Consider the following 23,887-nt stretch of genomic DNA (forward strand, 5'->3'; position numbering starts at 1 on the left):
ACCCCAACACATACACACGCAAGCTGCCCAGGGCCCCTCGCTGACTGCCTCAGGATCAAGTTCACACTGATCCTCCCACCCCAGCACAGTTCTCCGGCCTGGAACCCCAAGTATCCATCCTAGAAGCTCCTGTCCCCTGTTGCCCTCATCCCCATCCCTCCAGCTGCCTGGAGAAGACTGGGAAAGCCCAGAGAAGAGCAGGGCAGGCCGCTCTACTTGCTGCCTTACTCAGGCAGGTCCAAGGCAGAGCCCTGGAGTCCAGGGACAGAGGATAGGGCAGGTCCTAGCCCCGCCCAGCTCAGAAGCACTCAGTGGAGAGGAAGGAAGGGCTCAAGAAGCTAAAAGGATGTGGTTGTTACCGCCTTGGACAGACCAAGCTCAGAGCCACTTCTTAGGCAGTGTGTGTCAAGTAAATCTTACTTTCAAGCCCTGGGAAGATGAACCCTCCTGCTAGGGGTAGGAGTGGGCATTCCTGTTGTGCTAGGGGCTATGGCCTCCCAAGACCCAGCCTTACAGTATGACTGGAGAACTACCCCTCCCACTAAGTGTCCTCATCCTCCCTCAGCCACAGCCTGAGATGAGCCTAAAGGACCTTTCCACTCAGTGACTTTAAATAAGGAGAAACAGAGGCCTGGAGACTGTAGGGGAATTGCCCAAAACCACAGAGCAAGTAAGTGGTAGAAGCAGGTGAAATTGTTTAATATTATTTTATTTGACCCAGTATATCCAAAATATTATCATCTTGACACAATATGAAAATGTTAGAGGTACTTTATTTTATTTATACCAACTCTTCAAAATCTGGTATATCTTTAACACTTACAGCCCATCTCAATTTGGGTGCTAAATTTTCATCGAAAATACTTGATCTGTATTTAGATTTCATAAACTTTGCAGTGGCAGATTCGCATGTTAAATGTGAATTCGTTGTTCCAAACAAAGTGCTCACATGAAGTGTGAGTTCACTTCACCCACTCCACGGCCCTACTTCAAAATTTTTTAGTAACTGAATTGTTGGCGTTGGGTTTGTTGTTGTTATTGTTGTTGTTGTTGTTGGAGATAGGGTCTTGCTCTGTCACCCAGGCTGGAGTGCAGTGGTGAGATCATAGCTCACTGAAGCCTTGAATTCCCAGGCTCAAGCAATCCTCCCACCTCAGCTTCCTGAGTAGCTGGGACCACAGGCGTGCACCATCATCCCCAGCTATTTTTTTTCTATTTTCTGTAGACATGAGGTCTCACGATGTTATCCAGGATGATCTTGAACTCCTGGGCTCAAGTGATCCTCCCACCTGGGCCTTCCAAAGTGCTGAGATTGTAGGTGTGAGCCACTGTACGCAGCCAGTATTTTTTATTTTAAATGAATTCAAATGAGAAATTCAGTTCCTCAGTAACACTCGTGACACTTCAAGCGTTCAGTAGTTGCATGTGCTAGTGTCTATCAGTGGACAAGCTAGCACTAGATCTTTTTGCAGAATTCTTAAATGAGACCATACCCAGATATATAGCACTTAGAAATCCATGTCTTGGCAGGACACAGTGGCTCACACCTGTAATTCCAGCACTTTGAGAGGCTGAGGTGGGCGGATCACCTGAGATTAGGAGTTCGAGACCACCCTGGCCAACACAGTGAAACCCCATCTCTACTATAAATACAAAAATCAGCTGGGCATGGTGGTGCCTGCCTGTAATCCCAGCTACTCAGGAGGCTGAGGGAAGAGAATTGCTTGAACCTGGGAGGCAGAGGCTGCAGTGAGCCAAGATTGTACCACTGCACTCCAGCCTGGGCAACAGTGAGACTGTGTCTCAAAAAAGAAACGAAATCATGTCTTTTCTTGTCCTGTCCAAGAACTCAGTTTCTACAGGCTTCATGTTGTAGGGTGGTGTGTCCCAAATCCCTCCAGCTAATTTATGGATATAAATAACAGTTAAAGCATCAAGAGAAGTAGCAACCAAATAGAAAAGAAAGTATGGTACAATTTCTGCTCATGTAGCCACTACCCCTAAAGAGGCAATACTTGTAAAGCATCCATGGAGTAAAACCAGTCTGCACATCTCAACAATTCAAGGGTGCAAAGCAGAGACCATGGAGCTGCAGCAACAGGCTGCTATTCAGACTGTTGGGAGGTCCACATGTAACTCGTTTGAGAGCACAAGGTTAATAAGTGGCAGAGCCAGAACTAGAGGCTCGGTCGTTGCACTCACTTCACCCACTCCATTCCATTCCTACAGCCTCAGAGTTCCCCATGGAAGTCTCAGCTGCACACCAGAGAGGGATCTTGGGGGAAATGTCCCACCTGGTCTCATAGCCTAGGAGACAAAGAACCCTAGATTAGGATCTCAACTCAACCCTGAATAAGCCTGTGCCCTCATATCCTTCCCACCTACAAAATGGTGGTTGTGTCCCTGTTCTAGGCCCGCTGCAACAAAGCATCACACACTTGGTGGCTTCAAACGACAGAAATTTATTCTCTCCCAGTTCCGGAGGCCAGAAATCTGACATCAACTTGTGGAAAGGGCCTCCAAAGCCTTGAGGAATCTTTCCTGGCCTCTTCCAGCTTTTGGCGAATCCAGGTGTTCCTTGGCTTGCGGCAGCAGAACTCCAGTCTCTGCCTCCGTCTTCCCATTGCTGCTGTCCACTCCTACCCCAAGTCTCCGTCTGCCTTTCTCTTAAAAGAACACTTACGTTGGATTTAGGATCCACCCAGATAATCCAGGATAAACTCTTCTTCTCAAACTCTCAATTACTTTTACAAAGGCTATTTTTCCCAATAAGGTCACATTCACAGGTTCTAAGGGTTAGGTAATGAACATATCTTTGGCACAGAGTTGGGGGTGTAGGGGGAGGCACACTGTTCAACCCATGGTAAGGAGTTTGGACCACGTGAATTCCAGGTCTCACTCGCTCTGAAAACACACAAAAATGGCAAAGGGGAACTATCTCTACCACACAAAGAATGCATCCAAGTGTGTCAGGTCAACATCAACATCCCAAGAAATGGACAGTTCACACATACAATTAGAAGATGCTCTAGGCCGGGCGCGGTGGCTCAAGCCTGTAATCCCAGCACTTTGGGAGGCTGAGACGGGCGGATCACGAGGTCAGGAGATCGAGACCATCCTGGCTAATACGGTGAAACCCCGTCTCTACTAAAAAATACAAAAAACTAGTCGGGCGACGAGGTGGGCACCTGTAGTCCCAGCTACTCGGGAGGCTGAGACAGGAGAATGGCGTGAACCCGGGAGGCGGAGCTTGCAGTGAGCTGAGAGCCGGCCACTGCACTCTAGCCTGGGCGGCAGAGCAAGACTCCGTCTCAAAAAAAAAAAAAAAGAAGAAGAAGATGCTCTAATTAGCAAGCAGACACACGTGGGAGTTTTGCCTTTCTAACGTCAGAGAGATGCAAACTAAAACAAATCTTAGATTTTTTAAATCTCAGCAAACTAAAACCCAATGCTGGCAAGGATGTGATGAAACCAAGACTTAAACATGGATCTGCCATTTATTCCCTGGGACTGGCTCAGGGTAGGCACCTATTGATTTGACTTGCCGATGGATGGTTAATTGACAAAACTCTTTCTTTGGGGGAAAAATGTGGCCACATATTTCAAGAACCTTGAAAATAAAGATGGCTATTGGCTGAAAATTCCTCATCTGTACTGAGAATTTATCCTAAGGAAATCATCCTTGTGAACAAATATTTGTCTCAGCATTATTTATAACATCTAAATAGTACACACAACCTAAGCATTCAAGAGAATGGGAACAGTTCTGCACAGAAGTTCTGCAGCCGTGAAAATGATGTTAAAACCAGGAGAACAGATCAGGTTAGGTTATTTTTTTTTTTTTTTTTTTTTTTTTTTTTTTTTGAGACGGGAGTCTTGCTCTGTCACCCAGTCTGGAGTGCAGTGGCTGGATCTCCGCTCACTGCAAGCTCCGCCTCCGGTTTACGCCATCTCCTGCCTCAGCCTCCCGAGTAGCTGGGACTACAGGCGCCCACCACCTCGGCCCGGCTAGTTTTTTGTATTTTTAGTTAGAAGACGGGGTTTCACCGGGTTAGCCAGGATGGTCCGATCTCCTGACCTTGTTGATCCGCCCGTCTCGGCCTTCCCAAAGTGCTGGGATTACAGGCTTGAGCCACCGGCCAGGTTAGTTGAATAAATTAGGACCACTGAGGAGGAGGAAGGGGAGGTTTAGGGGTGCCAGCGATGCTTCGATGTAGGTGATCAAGAACATGATGTGATTGCTGTAGAATTACTTCCTTAAACTGTGCATTTGTCTTATGCATTTTTTAATGCTTAAAACACATTTTAGGAAAAACCGAAGATAGATTTTTTTCTTTTTAAGAGTTGAATTCAAGAACCCTAGGACACTCTTAATTTGTCCCAGAAGTGTGAAGTCCACCTAGGGCATAGGCGTGAAGGGCTCCCAGAACCGTACGGTGAGTTTTGAGGCTGGGGTGCCAGGGTGAAGTGCAGCTCATCCTGGCAGAGCGCACCTGGCCAGGCTTCCGCACCTAGTGGAGCACCTGGGAGGCCTCTCGGATAAAGCCCCTGGCAGCGTGCGCCCCGCTGCAGCCCAGATGTGGAGTCCCCGCCGCGGCCCCTTGCTTGCAGGGCAGGTGTGGCCCGATCGTCCAACTCCCCTCCCCCTCCTCCTCCTCGCCGTGCCCAACCCGCCGACTTCTCCTACTGAGGCTCTTCTTTCAGCCCCTGTCGCCATGGTCCCAAGCGACCCTCTCGCTCAGCCCAGGTCAGTGAAGGATGGGATGCAAGTGCTCGCCAAGCTCCCCCCTCCCCCCTCCCCCCGTTTCCAACGTGGAGTTCCCACAGGGCAGCAGGGAGGGGCCGCGCCTTCTCTAACTGACCTGAACTGACCCGGGCTTCACAAGTTTGTGGAGAGCAGCTGCCCCGCCAGCATCTTCCGGATGAAGCTCTCTAGACAACAAAGACTTCTACGCGGAAGTTACTGGTGACAGGGGAAGGACTCATAGGTTTTTGCGGCCCAGTGTCCCAATAACAACCTCCTGGCCCCCAGCCCACCCAGTTACTCTGCCAGCCCGCCCAACCCGAAAAGGCCTGCCTGGGGTCCAGCAAGGATAGAGAATCGAGCAGCTGCCCCCCACAGCATGCCTCCCAGCATCGGTTCTCCCACCCATCTGCCCGTCCCCACCCACCATGAGACACCCTGGGTCTGCTTCCCTAGAATCAACTCTCAGCATTGCCTTAAGTGATCCTGGTGCCAAGGACTCTGAGGACCTCCGGGCTCCTCCAGGCTGGCAGGTGACCATACTCCTTCCACTGCAGACCCCTGGATGCCCAGCTGTCCCACCCCCATGGGCCCCCGCTGTGGCTACATGTTGTCTGAAGACGCCTGGGGAAACCCTGTGTTCAGGGCCGCTGTACTGGCCTGTCATGTGGTCAACCAGGTGAGCAAGCTTCTGAGATGCCCTGTTCAACTGCCCCAGGAAACAGGTATCAAGACTCATATGGAAGAAATCTGGCCCTGCCCTCAACACTGAGGACATTTGGGGAATCCAGCATCCCCTCCTGGATGCAGATCGCTTCTGTTTGGCACAGGCTGTCTTCACAGCCGCAGAGTCCTCTTGTGTCTAAGAGCAGAGACCACAATTCTATCTTTGCCTTGCTGGGGTTGACCTCTAATGAATACAGCACCTTTGTAAAGTGGACGAAAAAAAAAAAAGGCACTTCCAGTTGGCTGTAACTGAGAGCTGGGGACTGCCAGAACCTGGCAGGAGGCCCAACGCTGTAGCAGTTTAGAGGAAGCCGCCTGCAGGCATGTTGCACTCAGGTGAGGCGTGGGGTAGAACTGCGGGTGACAGCAATCAGGAGCCTCAGGTGGGATAGCAGGGTTTAACCTGGCTACGATGGCAGCAAGGTGGACAGGGAGATTGGAGCCCCAGCTATGCCTGGATTTAGGAGTCCGAAGGTTTAAGGAGCTAGCGGAAGCACTTGAACAGAACAGAGGTGAGATTAGCGTCAGATCACTAAATCCTGAGTCTCTTCTGTGCATCTACCTGCTCTATTTCATCATGCTCCCTTCCCTGCACACCTCCAGCTGTCTACCTACTAACAAGAGACCTGTACCTCAGTCCCACTGAGCCAGGTGGGACTGAGCCAAACCTCCCTATTCAATTCTTGCCTCGTCTTCCCCGGGACGTCGGTGCTCTTTTGCCCGTCTTCCAGGATAATATGTGGTTTTCCCTCAGTGTGAACATCAAAGTGTCTGGGTTCATGGAACCTGGCAAAGAAACCACCTACAGCTATACCGTGTCCTGTCCATATTTCACATGGGCCTCAAGGGAGATTCTCTGAAGAGAACTACATGGAAGTGAACACAGGTAACCCCAGCCAGAATGCCGGGTCTCCTGGGGCCAAAACTACCTCCTTCATTCTATGAAGTGAGGCCACACTTGATATTTTCATGGAACCAAGTCACTTAGTACTTAAGCCTTATCAGCCATAAAATAGACCCTTTTCTGGAAACAAGATTTGATTAAGTTAAAAGGAAAGGAAATCAGAATGTCGAAGAGATCTCTGCACTCCTATGGTGATTGCAGCACTCTTCACAATGAGATGGAATCCACCTAAGTGCCCCTCGGTCCCTCAGTTGCATGAATGGATAAAATGTGAGATAGATATATTAGATACACACACATACACACACAGGAATACCATTCAGCCACTTTTTAAAAAATGAAATCCTGTCCCTTGCAGCAACGTGGATGAACCTGGAGGTCATTATGTTAAGTGAAACAAGCTGGGTACAGAAAGACAAACACCACATGACCCTACTCATTTGTGGAATCTGAAAAAGCTGATCTCAGAAGTAGACACTATAGAATAGTGGTTCCAGGAGGCTGAGAGGTTAAAAGGTACAAAATTACAGTTAGGAATAAGTTCTAATGTTCTATTGTACAGCAGAGTGGCTATGGTTAACAATAGTATATTGTATATTTATAATTATATATTTATAAGAGGATTTTGAATGCTCTTACCACAAAGAAATGATAAAGATTTGAGGTGATGGATACACATTACCCTGACTGGATCATTGTACATTGTAAACTTCACACTGTACCCCATAAATATGTATAGTTACTATGAGTCAATTAAAAATACAACTTCAAGTCTTGATTTAGGTTGGCAGGGGAGTGTTTCAGGCAAAGCAACAGAGGCCTAAAGGTAGGTGGTCTGCACACAGTCATCACCCAACCATGTGGCTCATTGCTGTTGCCCTGGGCTCAGAGGTAGCATCAAAGCTGGTGCCCCAACCGGGCCCTCAGCCCTTAGGATATCTCAGGAGAAACTTGGTCCCAATAAGAAAGGCCATTCCTATTAATGACATGATCTTTAGGCTGCATCCCTGCTCCAGGAGATGTAACTGGGTCTGTGTGGTTACCTGCTGGACCAGGTCCTGGGAATCTGCATTTACAACCATGTAGTGGAGGGAGCCCAAAGGAGAGGCTAAGACCCTCGTAAATGGAGGAGGGGAGGGGAGTCAGCAGACAGAGCTGCATGAAGAGCCTGCTTGTTGGCAGGTGTCTGTGAGAATCAAAGTGCCCGTGGTTTGTGAAACCCGGGACCCTAAGCAATGGATATCAGTGTTGGCTGGATGCACTCCCCATGGTAGGACTGAGGACTGACCAAGCAATCCCTGGCCAGCCCAGATGGACCTGCCCACCACTCCCATACAGTTGCAGGTAGCCTGCAGGCGACATCACAATCTTCAAATTCCCTGTAGCCTATTGAGACCCTGGAGACAGGAGCCCCACCTGTCTCATCTTGCCTACCTGGGGAGGTGCCCCTGTCTTTGCCAGTCTTGCCTCCAACTGGGAGCCTCTTCTGCCAGTCCTGTCCTCTGACCCCTGCTCACACCGAGCCAGGGAGTGGAGGGACAGTGAGGGTTGCTGAGTACAGCTGTGTAGCTTGTACAGCCTGCATGACTCCAAGCAGTGGCCCTGTGTCTAGTATTTTTGGGGGGAGATTCCAGTCAGCCTTGATCTTTGGGCCTTTTAGTGTTCTGTCTTATCAACTTAGTAAAAGATCTGGTTGCCTTACATTTGAGAGGAGGTGAGAGAAGCAAATACCTCTTTTTTGTAAGAACAAGTGAGTGAACAAGTCCCTTTTTCCTGCCTTGCATTCACCTCCTTAGATCTCAAACTTGATTGCATGGTCAACCCTGCTCCCGTCTGCCAGGCTCAGGAACTACTTACAAGCTGTAGCAGTTGGTGTTCCAGCATCCCAGAGGGAGGAAGGTTATGCTGGTGAGCCACGTGGCCAATCTGGGCTATGGCTTCAACAGCTCTGGGGTCTGTATGTTCCTGCATTAGCCCTGCTCCAGCAACGAGGCTGAAGTCACCTGGGTGAGTTTCTTCTACCCCACTCTAACCCTTGGGAGAGCGAGAGAGGAGAAAGATCAGGAGGACGTTCTTTAACTGACATTTGTGAGCTCTGAGCACAGATTACTATTAGGTTGATGCAAAAGTAATCTCAGCTTGGTCAAATAGCTTAAGCCTGCTTTTATCTTTATGAGCAATTCTAACCAAAATGGCCATGTCCCAGAGAGCAAATAGATGAATGTTTTCAGGATTAAGGCATCTGGTCTTACAGGAAGTTTGTTTCATCTCAACTCCTCTATCATCTTCTCTAGGTTTTAACGTAACTCAATACCTGCCTCTCTCTAAAGAGTGCCCCTGGGTAGGACCCAGGTGTGATCTCATGGGGTGGTATAACATCACAGCTGTAACTACAGCTAGAAGTTTGTCTCAATCCCAACTGGGTGGCCAGCGATGGTTTTCTAGGGAAGGCAGTTGGCGAAGTGCCTCATCTACAATGCACCTCTCGTCTGCTGCCTTTGTTTCTCCTAGAGTGACATCATGGTATCTGTGGTGCAAGCTATAGCATCCACCTACTCTTGGAGCACAGGTGGTCACTGATTGGCATGTGACCAAGTTGATGATAGTCAAAACAGAACTCCTTTCATGCCCACAAGGTTCACTGTTACTATGTTCCCTGCCACTTTAGCTGAAGGCATGCAGGCTTAGGATGATCCTTTGGTGTGAACTAAGCCCCAGAGAGGACCATGGGGAGAGTGCCTGCTACATCTTAGTGTGCACAGCAGGAATACTGACTTGGCATACAGGCTTAAGTTTTAGCAAGTACAGCCCATCCCATCTGGGCCAGCTTCTACCTTTAGGCCTCAATATGCCCATAGACTGATTCAGTTTGAGTTCTGATCACTTGTAGGCTGTAACTAAGTGCTGGGTACGTGGATTCAGACTTCTGTCAAAAGTGTGATCTTGATGTTTAGAAGTAAAAGCTTCAGAACACCAACTTTCTAGCCTATCATCCAAATAAAGCTTAAAAACATGATATAGACATTCCTTTAGAACTATTATTCAGGCCAGGCACAGTGGCTCACGCCTGTAATCCCAACACTTTGGGAGACTGAGGCAGGCAGTTCACCTGAGGTCAGGAGTTCGAGACCAGCCTGGTGAAACCCAGCATGGTGAAACCCCATCCCTATTTAAAAATACAGAAATTAGCTGGGTTTGGTGGTACACGCCTGTAATCCCAGCTACTCAGGAGGCTGAGGCAGGAGAATCACTTGAACCCAGGATGCAGAGGTTGCAGTGAGTTGAGATCATGCCACTGCACTCCAGCCTGGGCAACAGAGCGAGACGGTCTCCCAGAGGCGGGGAAAGAATAAACTATCATTCAGACTCTCATGTGATTGGATAACTTTCGGTCCTGAGGAGAGACAACAGTAGTAAGGATTCTTTTGACCTCCATGAGCCTATAATCTACACAAAGAAGACTGTGGTTAGCCCTCACATGCGAGCTTATTTTTTTATATTCAGCTACTTAAGCCAACATAAAGGGACAAAGCTGGGTAAATTGCACTCTAACCTGGGATGGAAAGGCTAGTATGTTAGTGGTTATTTGCATGAGGAATGGCTGACAATTCTTGACCCATGCTGCTGGGTTACCCTCGGGTTTATGAACGGGCTTATGTTCTCACAGTGGCCCTCGCTGATCCCATCCTTCCTGTGGCTCCCCACTCGACCTTGTTCTTGAGTTACTGGCTAAGAAAGAATTGACTCTTTAAGCGACAAGAGCATCTTTGAGGGGATAGGGGAGAAGAATATCGAAGGACACAGACACCCCTAGTCCTTTCTAGTCCCTTCACATGAAAGAGAAAACAGGATGCTCTTAGCTCTGAAGACTTAATTAAAGGAGACTGGGAGTCTGTTGCTGGTAAACCACAGGCCTGTAACAGATGAGAACTTCCAACAGACATAGTCCCTGGGCAAGACTCTTCAGCATCACCTTTGGAGCTGTCTTCCCTGGTGACCAGTTAGTGGCAATAGGGATCAGAACTGTGCCCTATCCTATTTCAGAAGTAGATGAACCTGGGTATAAGATTTTGGAAATTTCCCTTCCAGATGGAATACAAGGGTTTGTGCTTGAAGTGTCCTTGATGACACAAATGTGATTAAAGAGGTAAGCTAGTGCTCATGTCCATGTAAGAAGCTCTCAGTTTGGACAGGTCCTCTGCCCAGTGGACAGCTTACCAGATAGTGTTACCTGCCGGGCAGGTAACATACTTCATAGGCAGAGCTCTCACCCACCCCACCCTCACAGGTCATTAAATTACATGGGCATGTCTTATCTAATCTAGCTTGGCAGGCTGGAGCAGTTTGAAACACTGTAAAGGAGAGACCAGTAGCCACTCAAGTGCATGACCAGAGTGGACATCCTCATTGGATTGAGGTCTCAAGCCCCCCATCCAGGTGGTGGGCACACAAGGACAGAGCCTACTCTGCTATGCTGTCCAGCCTGAGCAGATGCTGTAAGGGGGTAGGAGACTGTGCTAGGGTCACTACCCAGAAGTAGCTTTGTAAATTCAGCAGCCTTTTCCTCAGCATGGCTCTAAGCTATTGTCAACCTGAAATAATTGAAAGGATCAGAATCCAGTTTTAAAGAGTTTATTCAAGCAAAAAGCTGGGAATGATCATACAGGAAACAGACTTCAGAGAAATGGAGTAAGTGCTCCAAAGTTAAAAGTTAAGGTATTGCTTATATAGGCAAAAAACAAAGAAATTTAGTAGGATTTTATCATTTTCTATATAAGGCTACTGTATGAGTTACAATTTAGTTTTTCTTTTCAATAAGCTTGTTTTCTTTACAGCTTGTTTTCATTTCCTTTCCAATTTAATAGTAGTTAACATTCCATCTTAGACAATCCCATAGCCACAAAGTCTTTGTGTGGAAGAGGAAAGAGGGAAGTTAGTCTGTACTGAATATCAACAGTTAAGAGGGAAGTGGTCTTCCCTGGTGCCCTTTAGTTGTTTACAACATTTTACAAAAGTGTAGGTAAGAAAAATGACCAATCTGTAATCAGAAACAAAGGTTACAGCTGCATGTTTCTGTGACTCAGGTCCTATAATCACATTCCCTTAAGGCTCAAAAAGTTTTAAGGTTCTAACAGCTTAGATTTTGAATTACTTATTTTTACTCTATCCGTCACTTGCAGACTGTTCCTGTGATGTCTCCTAGTACATGAACAGGAATGAAACCCACTATGTCCTCCACGTGAACTATATACTGAGCACGGGTCCAGATGGGAAACCATTCTCCTATCCTGCAGAAATGGAATATACTTTTGAGGATGTTGGTAAGTACACCAAGTAAGGTGCTGGTCCTGGACTCATAGATGGTCTTGGTGCCCAACAAGTTGCATTGGCTTTGCCCAAACAACGGCTGTGGAAGCCCCTCCTATGGGGGGGCTCCCACTGGGGCTACACAGAACTAACTCCTCACAAGTGGCTTGTCTGCACGCTGGGATTGGAAGCCCAGTATAGAAGTAGCTGTTGGAAGACACATGAAGTAATAACAGAGAATGGGTGGCTGCTCATACAATCAGCAATTAGACTTCACTTAAATCATGCCAGGAATGACATGAACAGGACTCAAGGTGCCCCATACAGTCTTCCCTCCCAGGTGCCACCACCCCTGAAATGTTAACCTTGGTGGACTTCTCATGTCAAGGTCATGGTAAGGGTAGCCAGTGGTATCAAGACCTTGGTATATATCAGACATGGCTTTCTTCCCAGCAAGGTTATTAGGTACCCAATGTAGAGAGAGCAGGGAAAGGATATAAGAACAGAGGAGTTCCAGGCGAGTCATCTTTTGCCTATGACTAGGCCTCTGCCTATAGGTTTTACATCTCCAGGAAGTAAGAAAACAGGTGTATTTTCTTCCTTCCTATAGCTCTTCTAGGTGTTATCCTCTTAAGGTCACTAGGATTCTAGTATTGAAGGCTTGCTGCCACACAGATGGCACTGTTCTATCCTCAAAGCACTTTCAGGGTGCCCTCTAATGGGTCCGAATCCTGGTTCCACTGCGAACTTTAAGCAAGGAGCTTAGCATTATCCAATCCTCATTTTCTCCAACTACTGGCCCCCTCTAAGGAGGCTGAAGAGTGAAAGCATGTTGAACACCAAGATGCTCTCCAAAGATGGAGTCCTCTCTTCTGAGCCCCACAGCTCTGCAAGATGGGTAGAACTCAAGGTGGCATTAGGCTCTGAGAGGAGCTCCATCACACAGCTGGCATGGTATGGAGCTGGACCAGAGCCCAAGTTCCTTATCTCCCCACTGGCTTAACCAAAATCTTACACTTCAGAACCCAAGGCTGAGAGCACAGACCTCACACAGCTGTGACCCAAGAAACTGCCATTGCTGATCTAGTGCCAGAACTGCTTCCCCATCCCTGGCTCTCCTATTGACTTCCCACAAGATAAGCCTTTTGTTTAAAAAAGCGGCCTTCTCGGCCATGCACAGTGGCTCACATTGTAACCTCAGCACTTTGGGAGGCTGAGGCAGGTGGATTACTTGAGGCCAGGAGTTCGAGATCAGCCTAGCCAACATGGTGAAACCTCATCTGTACTAAAAATAAAAAATAAAAAAAAAAGGCAGGGGGTGGTGGCACATACCTGTAATCATAGCTACCCAGGAGGCACAAGAATTGCTTGAACCCAAGTTGCAGAGGTTGCAGTGAGCCTGTTTGTACCCCTGTACTCCAGCCTGGGTGACACAGTGTCTCAAAAAAAAAAAAAAGGAGACTTTGGCCGGACGCAGTGGCTCACACCTGTATCAGCACTTTGGGAGGCTGAGGCGGGTGGATCACCTGAGGTCAGGAGTTTGAAACCAACCTGGCCAATATGGTGAAACCCTGTCTCTATTAAAAATACAAAACTTAGCCAGGAGTGGTGGCATGCATCTGTAATCCCAGCTACTCAGGAGGCTGAGGTGGGAGAGCCTCTTGAACCCTGGAGGTAGAGGTTGCAGTGAGCCGAGATCACGCGATTGCACTCCAGCCTGCGCAACAAGAATGAAACTCCATCTCAAAAAAAAAAAAGGAGCCTTCTTGGGCTGACCAAGGTGGTTCCTATAGTCCCAACACTTTGGGAGGCCTAGGCAGAAGGATTCCTTGAGCCCGAAGGTTCAAGACCAGCTTGGGCAAGATAGTGGGACCCTGTCTCTACAAAAAAAATTTTTAAATTACCATGGCATGCTGGTACACGCCTGTAGTCCCATGAGGGGACTCGTGAGGCTAAGGCGGGAGGATCGCTTGAGCCCAGGAGATGGAGGCTGCAGGGAGCTATGATTGTGCCACTGCACTCCAGCCTGGACGAGAGTGAGACACTGAATCAAAAATAAAAGCCATCTCACTTAAGGGCCTTCACACTAGGGCTCCAGTGGAAAAGTAAAAGGGCCAAAGGGGAGTGATGAGAAATGGATACTTGGGAAAGAATAGGCCTCCAACAAGATTCCTCAGTCTTGGTATGCCAAGGCTGGACAATAAGGAGAATTGGACCCCAACCTGAGTCCCATTTACCCATTCTGTACTTTTCACAGAACTTCCCCAGGCCATTGGCACCTGTGACAGTGAGAACCTATACTTGGCCATCCCAGCAACCGACCTGCTCTCCTGTTGGGAGCTCTACATGGGACACCAGCACCTGAGCCCTAGGCCAGGACCCCTTGACATAGTCCTCATGACAGATAACTCTACCCATCTGCTATTGGTAGTGTGACTCTTTTTTCCAGGGGCGCTGTATGAGGGGGTCCCCCGAGGACTTAAGCTGGTTGATGGGCTAAGGAGTGTGGAGAGAAGTTGTGCAGCCACTGTCCTGGGCCATCAATCACAAGGAAGTGTCACATCAGACACAAGGAAGTACCTGGATGCTGAAGGCTGATCCCAGGCCAGGGGTGCAGGCTTGAGCGATCCCTGTCCAGTGTTCTCAGGGAGCAGAATGTATGGTGTCTAACACAGTCTACAACAGCATTTGTGAGGAATGGCCTGTGTTTGGGTGCATGTCATGCCATTAGAATCCCTAGAACTAGAAAGAAGTGGCTTCCAGATCCCAGGCCCCCTGGGCGACTTTCAGCATCCTGGGCCCCACAGGCCTGAGCTGCCAGATCTGCCCCCATGGCAAGGACTGCGTGGCATCTGTTTCTAATGAAACTGAACCCAGCTGTGGGGTGGGTCCCAGGATCTCTCTCTCCAGAGGATATGCACCCAGCTTGGGTGGCCCGCAAAGAAGACTGACATGCTAGAGACTCCAGAAACTTTCTCCATGGATTTACCCCACTGGAAGAGAATAGGCTTCCAACAAGACTCTTCAGTCTTGGTATGCCAAGGCTGGACAATAAAGAGAATCAGACCCCAATCTGAGCCCCATTTACCCATTCTGTAATTTTCACAGAACTTCCCCAGGCCATTGGCACCTGTGACAGTGAGAACCTATACTTGGCCATCAAAGTAACGGACCTGCTCTCCTGTTGGGAGCTCTACATGGGACACCAGCTGCCATGCATTTATCCCTCTTCAGACCTCACTGGTGAGAAGCCAGACTTCTGGGTCCCCATGATGCTTTGTCCCACCTCCCAACCCTGCTGATCCCAGTCTAGAACCATAGCACCGCCCCCATCCTGCATGAAGAAGGCCTTATGCATCTGCCTTGGTGAGATCTTTCTGGGCTCACTGGTCTCTACCCTCTGGGGAGATGATCGAGACCAGCTCACACTGCTGTGTGTCACATCCATACCTTCTACGGGAAAACTAACCCCCCTTGCCTCCTATGTGAAGTCTCAGGCTTCAGAGCCCATTTCAAATGCTGTTTCTCCTATAACCCCATAGCCTACCAACCAGAGGATCTCCTTTCTGGTTCTTCCTTCTCCCGCAACTTTTTCCTTTTGAACTCTCGTAATCAGAGCCATAATCATATTCTGCCTTCCACTAGTTACTTGTCCTTGACTGTTTATTTTCCCTTCTGAGCTGACTTTCTTGAAGGCAGGGCCCCCAGCCTGATCACCATACCTCACATGGTAGTATCCAGGTTTTGCCTTCCGCCCCTCAAATAATACATATAAAAATGAACGAAGTTCAAAATTTATCCACAACCTACTTGATGGCCTAAGAATATATTTTAAATGGGTATGTCTGAGGTCACTTGTGACAAGCCCTGGGGTCAGGAGCCAAGTCCTACCTCAAGGAGCAGCATAGAGGCCTAGTCCAGCCTAGTGCAAGGACTGCCAGATAAAATAGAGAACAGGCTTTGATCAAAATATGGCTGGAAACAGGATGGTTGTGAGAACTATGGTTGTGTTCCTAGTGTGCTTCTCTAGTGGGACTGTGGCCATCTCTACCATGATGGCCACAGACCCTTCCAATGACATGTGCAAGGCCACACTGAAGGACCACACCTGCAAGCCAACAGAGTCTAGCAAGAACCAAGCTGCCTTCCGGTTTGACATCACCAGCCGTGTTATCTCAGTGAGGGTGAGTAAGGCAAAAGGGCCACCTGCTCCTGCCAGGCCTTAGTGTACCATCTAAGCTTTTGCTTCTCAGTCCTGTGGTATTGTACCATTTTCAAACTGCTGATAAAGACACACCTGAGACTGGGCAATTTACAAAAGAAAAAGGGTTAATGGACCCACAGTTCCACGTGGCTGGGGAGGCCTCATGATCATGTCAGAAGGTGAAAGGCATGTCTCCCATGGCAGCAGATGAGAAGAGAGAACTTGTGCAGGGTAACTCCTCTTTACAAAACCATCAGATCTCATGAGACTTATTCACTATCACAAGAACAGCACAGGAAAGACCTGCCCCCATGATTCAATTACCTCCCACTGGGTTCCTTCTACAACATGTGGGAATTGTGGGAGCTACAATTCAAGATGAGATTTGGGTGGAGACACAGCCAAACCATATCACCCGTGTTCTCCATATGCTCTAAAATCCTGGGTTATTTAGTTTGAAGGTGACTTTATTATATATGAAAAGGGAATCATGTATGAGAAGGAAACCCTTGCTGTGAAGGGCTGGCCCACAATTACGAGATATCCAGACTACAGGTGAGATGGCCGCTGTATGAATGGAAGTCAGCTGTGCCCCTGAACTTCATCTCACTGTTGTCCCCACCTCCCTCCTCAGGAAATTCCAGCTGACTAGGGAAGAGAATTCCAATGTATAGTTTGCAGCAGGAACTCAAAACATCAGTGACAGTGCCCCAAAATGCTTCAGTTTCCATGTTCTTTTTCATTTTTGACGTCCTATTTTACTTCCTTACCTAATACTTATTATATTGGAGGTATGATATAAATTGGAGTAATATTGACAGACCTTCTTCTTTGATAGACTAAGCAATGTTGCTAGAAACAAATCATTGCATAACTAGATCATGATCCACCATGCACATAGCCCACCAACCAATGGAGAAGACCAGCAGAACAGATAGTAGACTATCTCTTCCAGCCTCAAGCCTCAATGCTGTCATTCCTAAGTTGAGACTTTGAAGTCTCTTTGTCCCCCTGGTCCAGAGTTTCTTTGCCTCATCTTGTCCATGAACTAGAGTTCCCTTGAGTCCTTTCTTGCTCTGCAGTTCTACAAACCAGTGAGCCTGATCTTGCCTCCATGCTTGTCCTAGGCTGATGCTGCTCTGCTACTACTCAGTTAAAGAAACATTGGCCCAAGAGGACAGGCACAAGGATGGGTGGAGGAAGAAAGGTGTTGTGCCACCAGGAGATGGCACGGTGGTATGGCAGTCCCAGATCCGAGGTCAAGGGGTGGCTGGGGAACAGAGGGAGAACTTTGAGTATTTCTGCCTGGGTGCCCTAGGCTTGGCATTCTCTCATTCAGCAGGGCCTCGGAGGGAGCAGACAGACACTGGAGATCCAGGCAAGAGTAGCTAAAGGTAAGGGTGTTCTGGAGTAGACTTTGGGGGACAAAGGGCAGAAGAAGAAAGTTGTCCATGAGTTCACCAAGCCCTTCCTCTCTTAAGATGAGTCATTCAGTTTCACCATGAGGAGATGGTCATTGTGAATCAGCCATAGTCAACACTCTTTGAGGTAGAACTGATGAGCTTTGCAGATGCCTCAGCAGAATTACTCCTGGACAAGTGCTGGGTGTCAGAGTCACCAGAATTTGATGGCAGCCCCCAGTGGAATGTCATAATAAGTATGTATCCTCAGCTAGCAGCTGAGAGGGCAGAACCAGAACCCCAATCCTACCAGATATAGCCCAAGATTCTGTAAGAATATCTTATGTGCCAGAGCAAGATCCCCAAAGTGAGGACCTGATATGGTTAGGCTGTGTCCCCACCCAAAAATCTCATCTTGAATTATCCCCACAATCCACACATGTCAAGGGCAGGACCAAAGGTGGAGGCATGAGGGCAGTTTCCCCCATGCTGTTCTTCATGATAGTGACTCTCACGAGATCTGATGGTTTTATAAGTGTCTGACATGTCCCCTGCTTGCACTCACTCCGTCCTGCCACCCTGTGAAGAAGGTGTCTGCTTCTCATTTGCCTTCTGCCATGATTGTAAGTTTCCTGAGGCCTCCACAGCCATGCAGAACTGTGAATCCATTCAACCTCTTTCCTTTATAAATTACCCAGTCTTGGATATTTCTTTATAGCAGTGTGAGAAGGGACTAATACGGGACCCAGTCTCCCAATAGATCTGAGTGTCATCTGAGCCTACCAAAAGAGACTTCCATCACTTCTGTGCAGCTTCTCAGTTAGGAACTTCCCCTGACTTCTAATAGCCTCAAGCCCCCGCCCCAGTCCTACTCACACTTCCTTGTGTATAAGAAAGGGTCAGCTAGTCCTCACCAGTCCTGGGATAACTACTGGAAGGGACACAAGGTTTCTCCAGAGTGCCTCACTCCTTGTTTGTCTCCAAATTCTTCCTGACAGCTGCAAAAAGAATAACCTGTTGGAGGTAGACTTTTCCCCTGTCTCCCAGGGTGAGAGGGTCCCAAACCCCTCATTGGTCAAGAAGCTGAAGTTTGTGGCATCCAGATTCAGAGAGGTGAGATCTCAGAGAACCAGAAAGGGCTAAATAGGAACCTAGATTCCCAGTTATATGGCCAGTATGAGGACACTGAGCAAAGTCCTGGGAGCCCCAGGTCCCAAGTACTTCCTAGACTTTTTATAAAAGAGATCTGGATGACATGTCCTGCTTGGTGACTTGGCATCAACATTTAGAAGTCGTCTGACAGATGGCAACTGGTAACCAGATTAAGCATGGAGGGTGGGGACAGGGCAGTGTAGCATGAGTGGGACCCTAGCTGATCCTCTGCTTAGTCAGTTGTTGACTGTGTGACCTAAACAGGTCGTCTCCTTTTTGAACCTTACCACCTTCTGCAAAATGGAGCATTAACGTTAAAGTCACTGAAGACCTCAGAAGTATTAATAAAGCATCCAATAAGTAGACTTCCTAATAGGAAAGGAAACTGACTCATTCCCAACCAACATTCTCGGAATAACCCCATTTCATGCCTAGATGCAGGAGGAAGCTCATTGTCTTCCCATCCCATTCTCACACTTTAACTCCTCCTCTTGTCTCCTTGAAGAAAGCCTGTTCTCTTACTAAAGCCAGTTGGGATGAGGTCCCATAAGGCTTCTGTCTTAGGACAAAGTGTGGGTGGGAAGGAATTGGTGTTGGGTCATTCTTGGTTTCCCAAGGCCCTGACATGGGAACTTTTGTTCCTGCTAGAACAGAATGGCCTCTGCCCGCACAGAGCTTGAGATGCTGTGGAAGCTTCCAGATCCTTGGCCCCTTAAGGTTTGTCCTGCTGTAATGCTTAGTCTTCTGCTGTTCACCCACTTCCATTCTCAGGTGTTTCTGTACCACCTGACCCAATCCTGTCTACACTTGGACCCTGATGGGCATTGTAGTGGCCAGTACTATCCAGAAGAGAGAGGAGGAGGTAAGAGCAGGCCCCTAGCCACGTGTCCAATAGCAACACTGAGACGTTCTGCCCCAAAGGTCCTGCCCACAAAGTCCTCTGCACTTTTTCCCTCTGTCCCTCCAAACAAACTCAACCTTCTGAAAGCTGCCTCAAGTCCTGACCAGATGGCACCCTCCTGCAGAAGTCCTGAACAGCACTCTGCACGTCATGCCTACATCTCAGCCTGAGGAACTCTTGAAGAGGCCTTTCTTCCAGAGCTGAGTGAGTTCTAAGAGCTCTTTGGCCAAAAACCCCTGGCTCTTGCCCATCACACTTGCCTAGTGTCTGGCTGCCTATGATAATTTTCAGGCGTTTTATGAAACATTTAACAAGTCTGATTACCCTTCTAGGAGACAGTCCTAGAATAGAGGTCATATGAACCCAGATCTTAGTCCTCCTGCCTCAGTGACTCCCTCACTCCATACACACCTTGAACTCAGGCCAGAAGAGAGCACTTGACCATCTGGCTCTGGTTTCAGTGACTCCAGGACTTATATGCCCATAAGCCAGAAGATCAAGATCTGAGTGGGAACTGTGGAAAGCATGTCACATGAGCCCCTGCCGCCCTTGAAACTCTGCCTTCCTCCTCCTTAAGGAACAGTACCTGAAGGTGCTGGCTGTGGCCCTGGCTGGCCATCTTGCTTCCTGGTCATGGTGGTGGCCACTGTGCTGGTCCTGTCCAAGATGACCTGTACATCATTCCATGAATGACACGTGACAACAGATTCCCAGTGTAATAAGCACATTTAACCCAGCACATGTCAGCCCCACTGTTCTGTTGGAAGTGTTCTATTTCGATGATCTTGCCTCTCCTGAAACAAGGGACAACTCCTGGCATTCCACTGCAGAGGCCCTTGAAGCCTGTTGGAATTTTAGTGAAATGAGATGCCTGACTTAAGCCGTGTTGCCTGGCTTCTCAAGTACCAGCAGACCTACTACTAGCAAGGAAGAAAGCTAGCAGCAAGAATGGTTATTGCATCCTAGAGGCATTTAGTGGAGGAGGAAACTGCCCTGGTACCACTGTAGTCCTAAGTGCTGCCCAGAGTTCTGAGCTCTCAATGAGCACTTGGAACATGTCTGCCTGCAGCCTCCCTACACTTTCTTATGACTTGTCCTACTTGTCAAGCCCAGCTTGTCCCACTTCCCCACATGAGTCTTTCAGTGACATCTGTGTGACCATCTCCACCCGCTGGGTAAATGCTCTGTGCTGGGAGTCCATAGAACACAGTCTTAGAGATTCTCTGGCATGACTCTCTTCCCCATTGTGTGCGCTGATGGCCTTAGATGTAGGCCTCTTGTTTGGGGCCCTTCCTGGCCAGACCCTGAAGCAGCCTCCGAAGAGGGTGGTAAGAATGGTTCCCTAGAGCCTCGTTACGGAGTCTGCCTCCTTTCCAGATCATGCTGTAATGGACTGAGATCTCAACTCGGCCCACACTCTTTCCTGGCCTACACAGCTGTCTCAGAAGGGCAATGTTTCTCGCTGTTAAAGCGGGTGGTCCCTCTTGCTAACCTAGCTGAGCATCAGGTACTGGTTAGCTGTAAGGGCTGGGAAGTAGGGGGTGTACCCATTGGCCTTGGTGATGAAGACAGCCAGGTCTCCAAGTCCCAGCCGGGACTCCTGCTGGGCCATAAAGTCTTCAACATGCTGGCTTCTCCCCACTGAGGACCTCAGGCCCCAGTTCATTATCAGGATTTTAGAAATACCAAGAGCATCAAAAGAACAGAAAAGAGGCCCTTAAGGGACCCCTAATGAGATAGAATTTGCATGTCCTCATTGGACTAGAACCTGAACTGCTTTAAAAAGCAAAAGGCCCTTGGTACAATCTGATGGATGTGAGTGTACAAAGAGAAAACACCTCTGAGAGGAGTGAGAGGCCTCGGTAAGGAAGTTGCCATCTGGAGCCACCTGGATGGGTCAGAGCTCTATAAGCTGGAGAAGCCAAGGGCATAACACACAGTAGTGCAGGTGTCCGCCAGGAATCAAGGCTATGACAGCTGGAGTCCGGGGCCAAGAACTACAGGGGGAAGGAGAAATGCTTGTTCCCCCAACTCCTATCTCCTGCCATGGGTGTGGACCTCTACTAGCTATGACATTCCTACCATCTCTCTGCCTCATCCCTCTCTCTTTTCTCTCTGCCCCACCCTGGGGCAGACACAGTGACTTCCCTGATGCTAGGGGGAGGGGAAGGTGTGGGTTAGTGTAAAAAAAAAAAGCTGCATAGCTCAGCCCCTTCCTCTCTCCCCTCACTCTCCTGGGGGTGCCTGCTTTCAGAGTCTGTGCAGCTCATCTCCTTCTTACCATAAACCTTACCTGGGCAGCAGCAGCTGCCGCCCACACCCTCCCCTGCTCTCATGGCAGTGCCTGCCACATCCAGGACCATGTCCAAATTCTAAGGCTCTGTTGTTGTAGTGTCCCCTCTAAGCTGCATCCTGCAACCCAGTCCTATTCCCAAACATCCCCTGTGGATCTGCCTGTCTGCATTACCGTTTGGTTCAAAACCCAGTGCTGTTTACTGGGCCTCTCAGGACACCAGAGAGGCTGGGTTGGGGAGGACTAGTGGGCGAGCTGTCCCCTCCACATTCTGCTAATGCCTGGGACATGAAAGTTTTTCCTGTTTCCATGAAACTTGTATCCTTAATGTTCCTTTTGACTTGAGCTAATTCTGAGTAAGTTTTTGACCCTTGCACCTAAATTTGGCCCGAGGCAGAAACAGCGGGGATTGGCTTCTCTGATGGCTGAGTCACTTGTCTTCCTGTTTTCTCCCTCATGTTCCACTTCTTGTAGGCGTGAATTAAAGTAGAACCAGGCAGGCGGCACTCTCCTGTTGGTGACCAGCGTTCCACAGTAAAATGGGGTGTGACAACAGCTGGCAGAGCAGCAGCCTGCCCGGGGCTGTGGGCCGCATTCCCCCTTCACCCCAACCAAGCAGCCAGCCCTGCCCTGGTGCCAGGCGCCAATCAGCTGAGCAAAACAGGCTGAACTCAGGCCCTGCGAGGCCAGGACGGTGCCTGTCAAGAACTCCTATTCCCTCCAGGGCAAAAAGAGGGAGGACCAAGGCTTGCCCTGAGCCGAGGGGCTTCCCAGGATGCGAGACTTTGTTTCAAAACTGAGCCCTGGGCAAAATGGGGCAAGTTGGTCACCCTCGACGGAGCTTAGATTTAAGGAAAAGAATCTGGGACCCTCTAGCTTTGACTCCAGTCTAACATAACTCTCTGATTGTCCCTTTAGTAAAACAGAAATAATGTCAGTCTTGAAAGAATGTCATGAGGCTTACATGGGGACACATGGAAATGGCAGGCATTTGTCTTGCTGGAAGGTCCTCCAGTTTCCCCACCCCCTGAGGTTTTGTGTGAAATCACCATTCTCCTTCCCATGATTGTAAGTCAGATTATAAGCAGCATTTGAAGTGTGATTAGGTCTATGTCCCTTGTCCCAACATTCTTTATGCCAGCTTTCATTCCCACAGCTCCAGCTGGAGACATGCGCCCTGCAACTTAGCTGTACCTTGGGGTGTCCTGTCTACTGCAGGATGTCTTCAGTGCCTATAACATTATTTTCCAAATTAGGTTTCTGGGCCTTTGCATATTTCATCACAGGGCTGGGCCCATGGGACTCCAATCTGGGAGGATGGTCCTGGGCACAAAATTGAATCTTGAAATAGCTCTAAGGTTTGCCATCAGGATTAATGAAAATAAGTGTACACCAGGGAATGCTTCACTAACTGGAAATCACTATTATTCTTAAACTGAGAAACGGAAGGGCTAGATCTGGTCATAATTCTGTTAACCAACTGCATAACCTTTAAGCCAGAACCTTTACCTGTAAAATAAAGAAGTAGATGATTTCTCCAGTTCCTTCCCACTCAAGTGTCCTATGACTGATTAAAATTGTATGTCCATTAAGCAATTCAAAAGGAATTATGTCTGGCTCTCTGAAAGCTCACAGCCAGCCCAAGGAGGAAGTGCACTAAAGGCGAGGCCCGGCTGCTCCCCAGCCCAGGACTGCTTGCTGCTGTGTTAATTGATGATGATGGAACAAAGCGCATTTTATGAGAGTTCATGAGTAGGAAGTCCAAGGAGCCTATACATTAGTCACGTCTGAAAATCTTCCTTGCTGGTCCTGCAAGCCAGAGGAGCTGGCCACTGCCACTTGCCCAGATGAAGGACATATCGATCCAGAAAAGGGAACAGTTAGCCAACATTGCTTTATTTGCTCAATCGCAATAAAAACTTTTTCCAGGGAGAAAACCCACATAAAAGTATTGGAGACAGAATTCTGGATCAAGTCAGGCCACAACATAAAATTACATGGTAACAATGGTCTCCAATTTGAGAGAAGCAGCATAATGTGCCTCAACCTCCCACAAAAACCTCAAACCCTTGAGACACTCGGGAAAACAAAAGAAGATCATCTTCCATCGACCCTTTCCTCCTCTCTCCTCCCCAGACTCCCTTGTGCTTGTACAGGGCAGGGAGGGGAAAGGAAAACTGATCAGTTACCCTGGGGCTTCAATCACCCTGTTGAAACTGGTCTGAGTGCCAGAGAGACAGCCAACATGGCTCCTGC

At 48.5% G+C, this 23,887-nt stretch overlaps 1 long non-coding RNA gene across 1 annotated transcript; it reads left to right on the top strand.

Annotated features, from left to right (window-relative positions):
• Window positions 1-7,702: 7,702 nt before the first annotated feature.
• LOC108513300 (uncharacterized) lies at window positions 7,703-14,584 on the top strand. Its single transcript, XR_001880851.1, has 3 exons — window positions 7,703-8,381; window positions 11,555-11,695; window positions 13,939-14,584. It is a non-coding gene; the product is annotated as an uncharacterized LOC108513300 (long non-coding RNA).
• Window positions 14,585-23,887: the final 9,303 nt, after the last annotated feature.

Source organism: Rhinopithecus bieti, unplaced genomic scaffold, assembly GCF_001698545.2.
Source record: "Rhinopithecus bieti isolate Rb0 unplaced genomic scaffold, ASM169854v2 scaffold_32107, whole genome shotgun sequence".
NCBI lineage: Eukaryota > Metazoa > Chordata > Mammalia > Primates > Cercopithecidae > Rhinopithecus > Rhinopithecus bieti.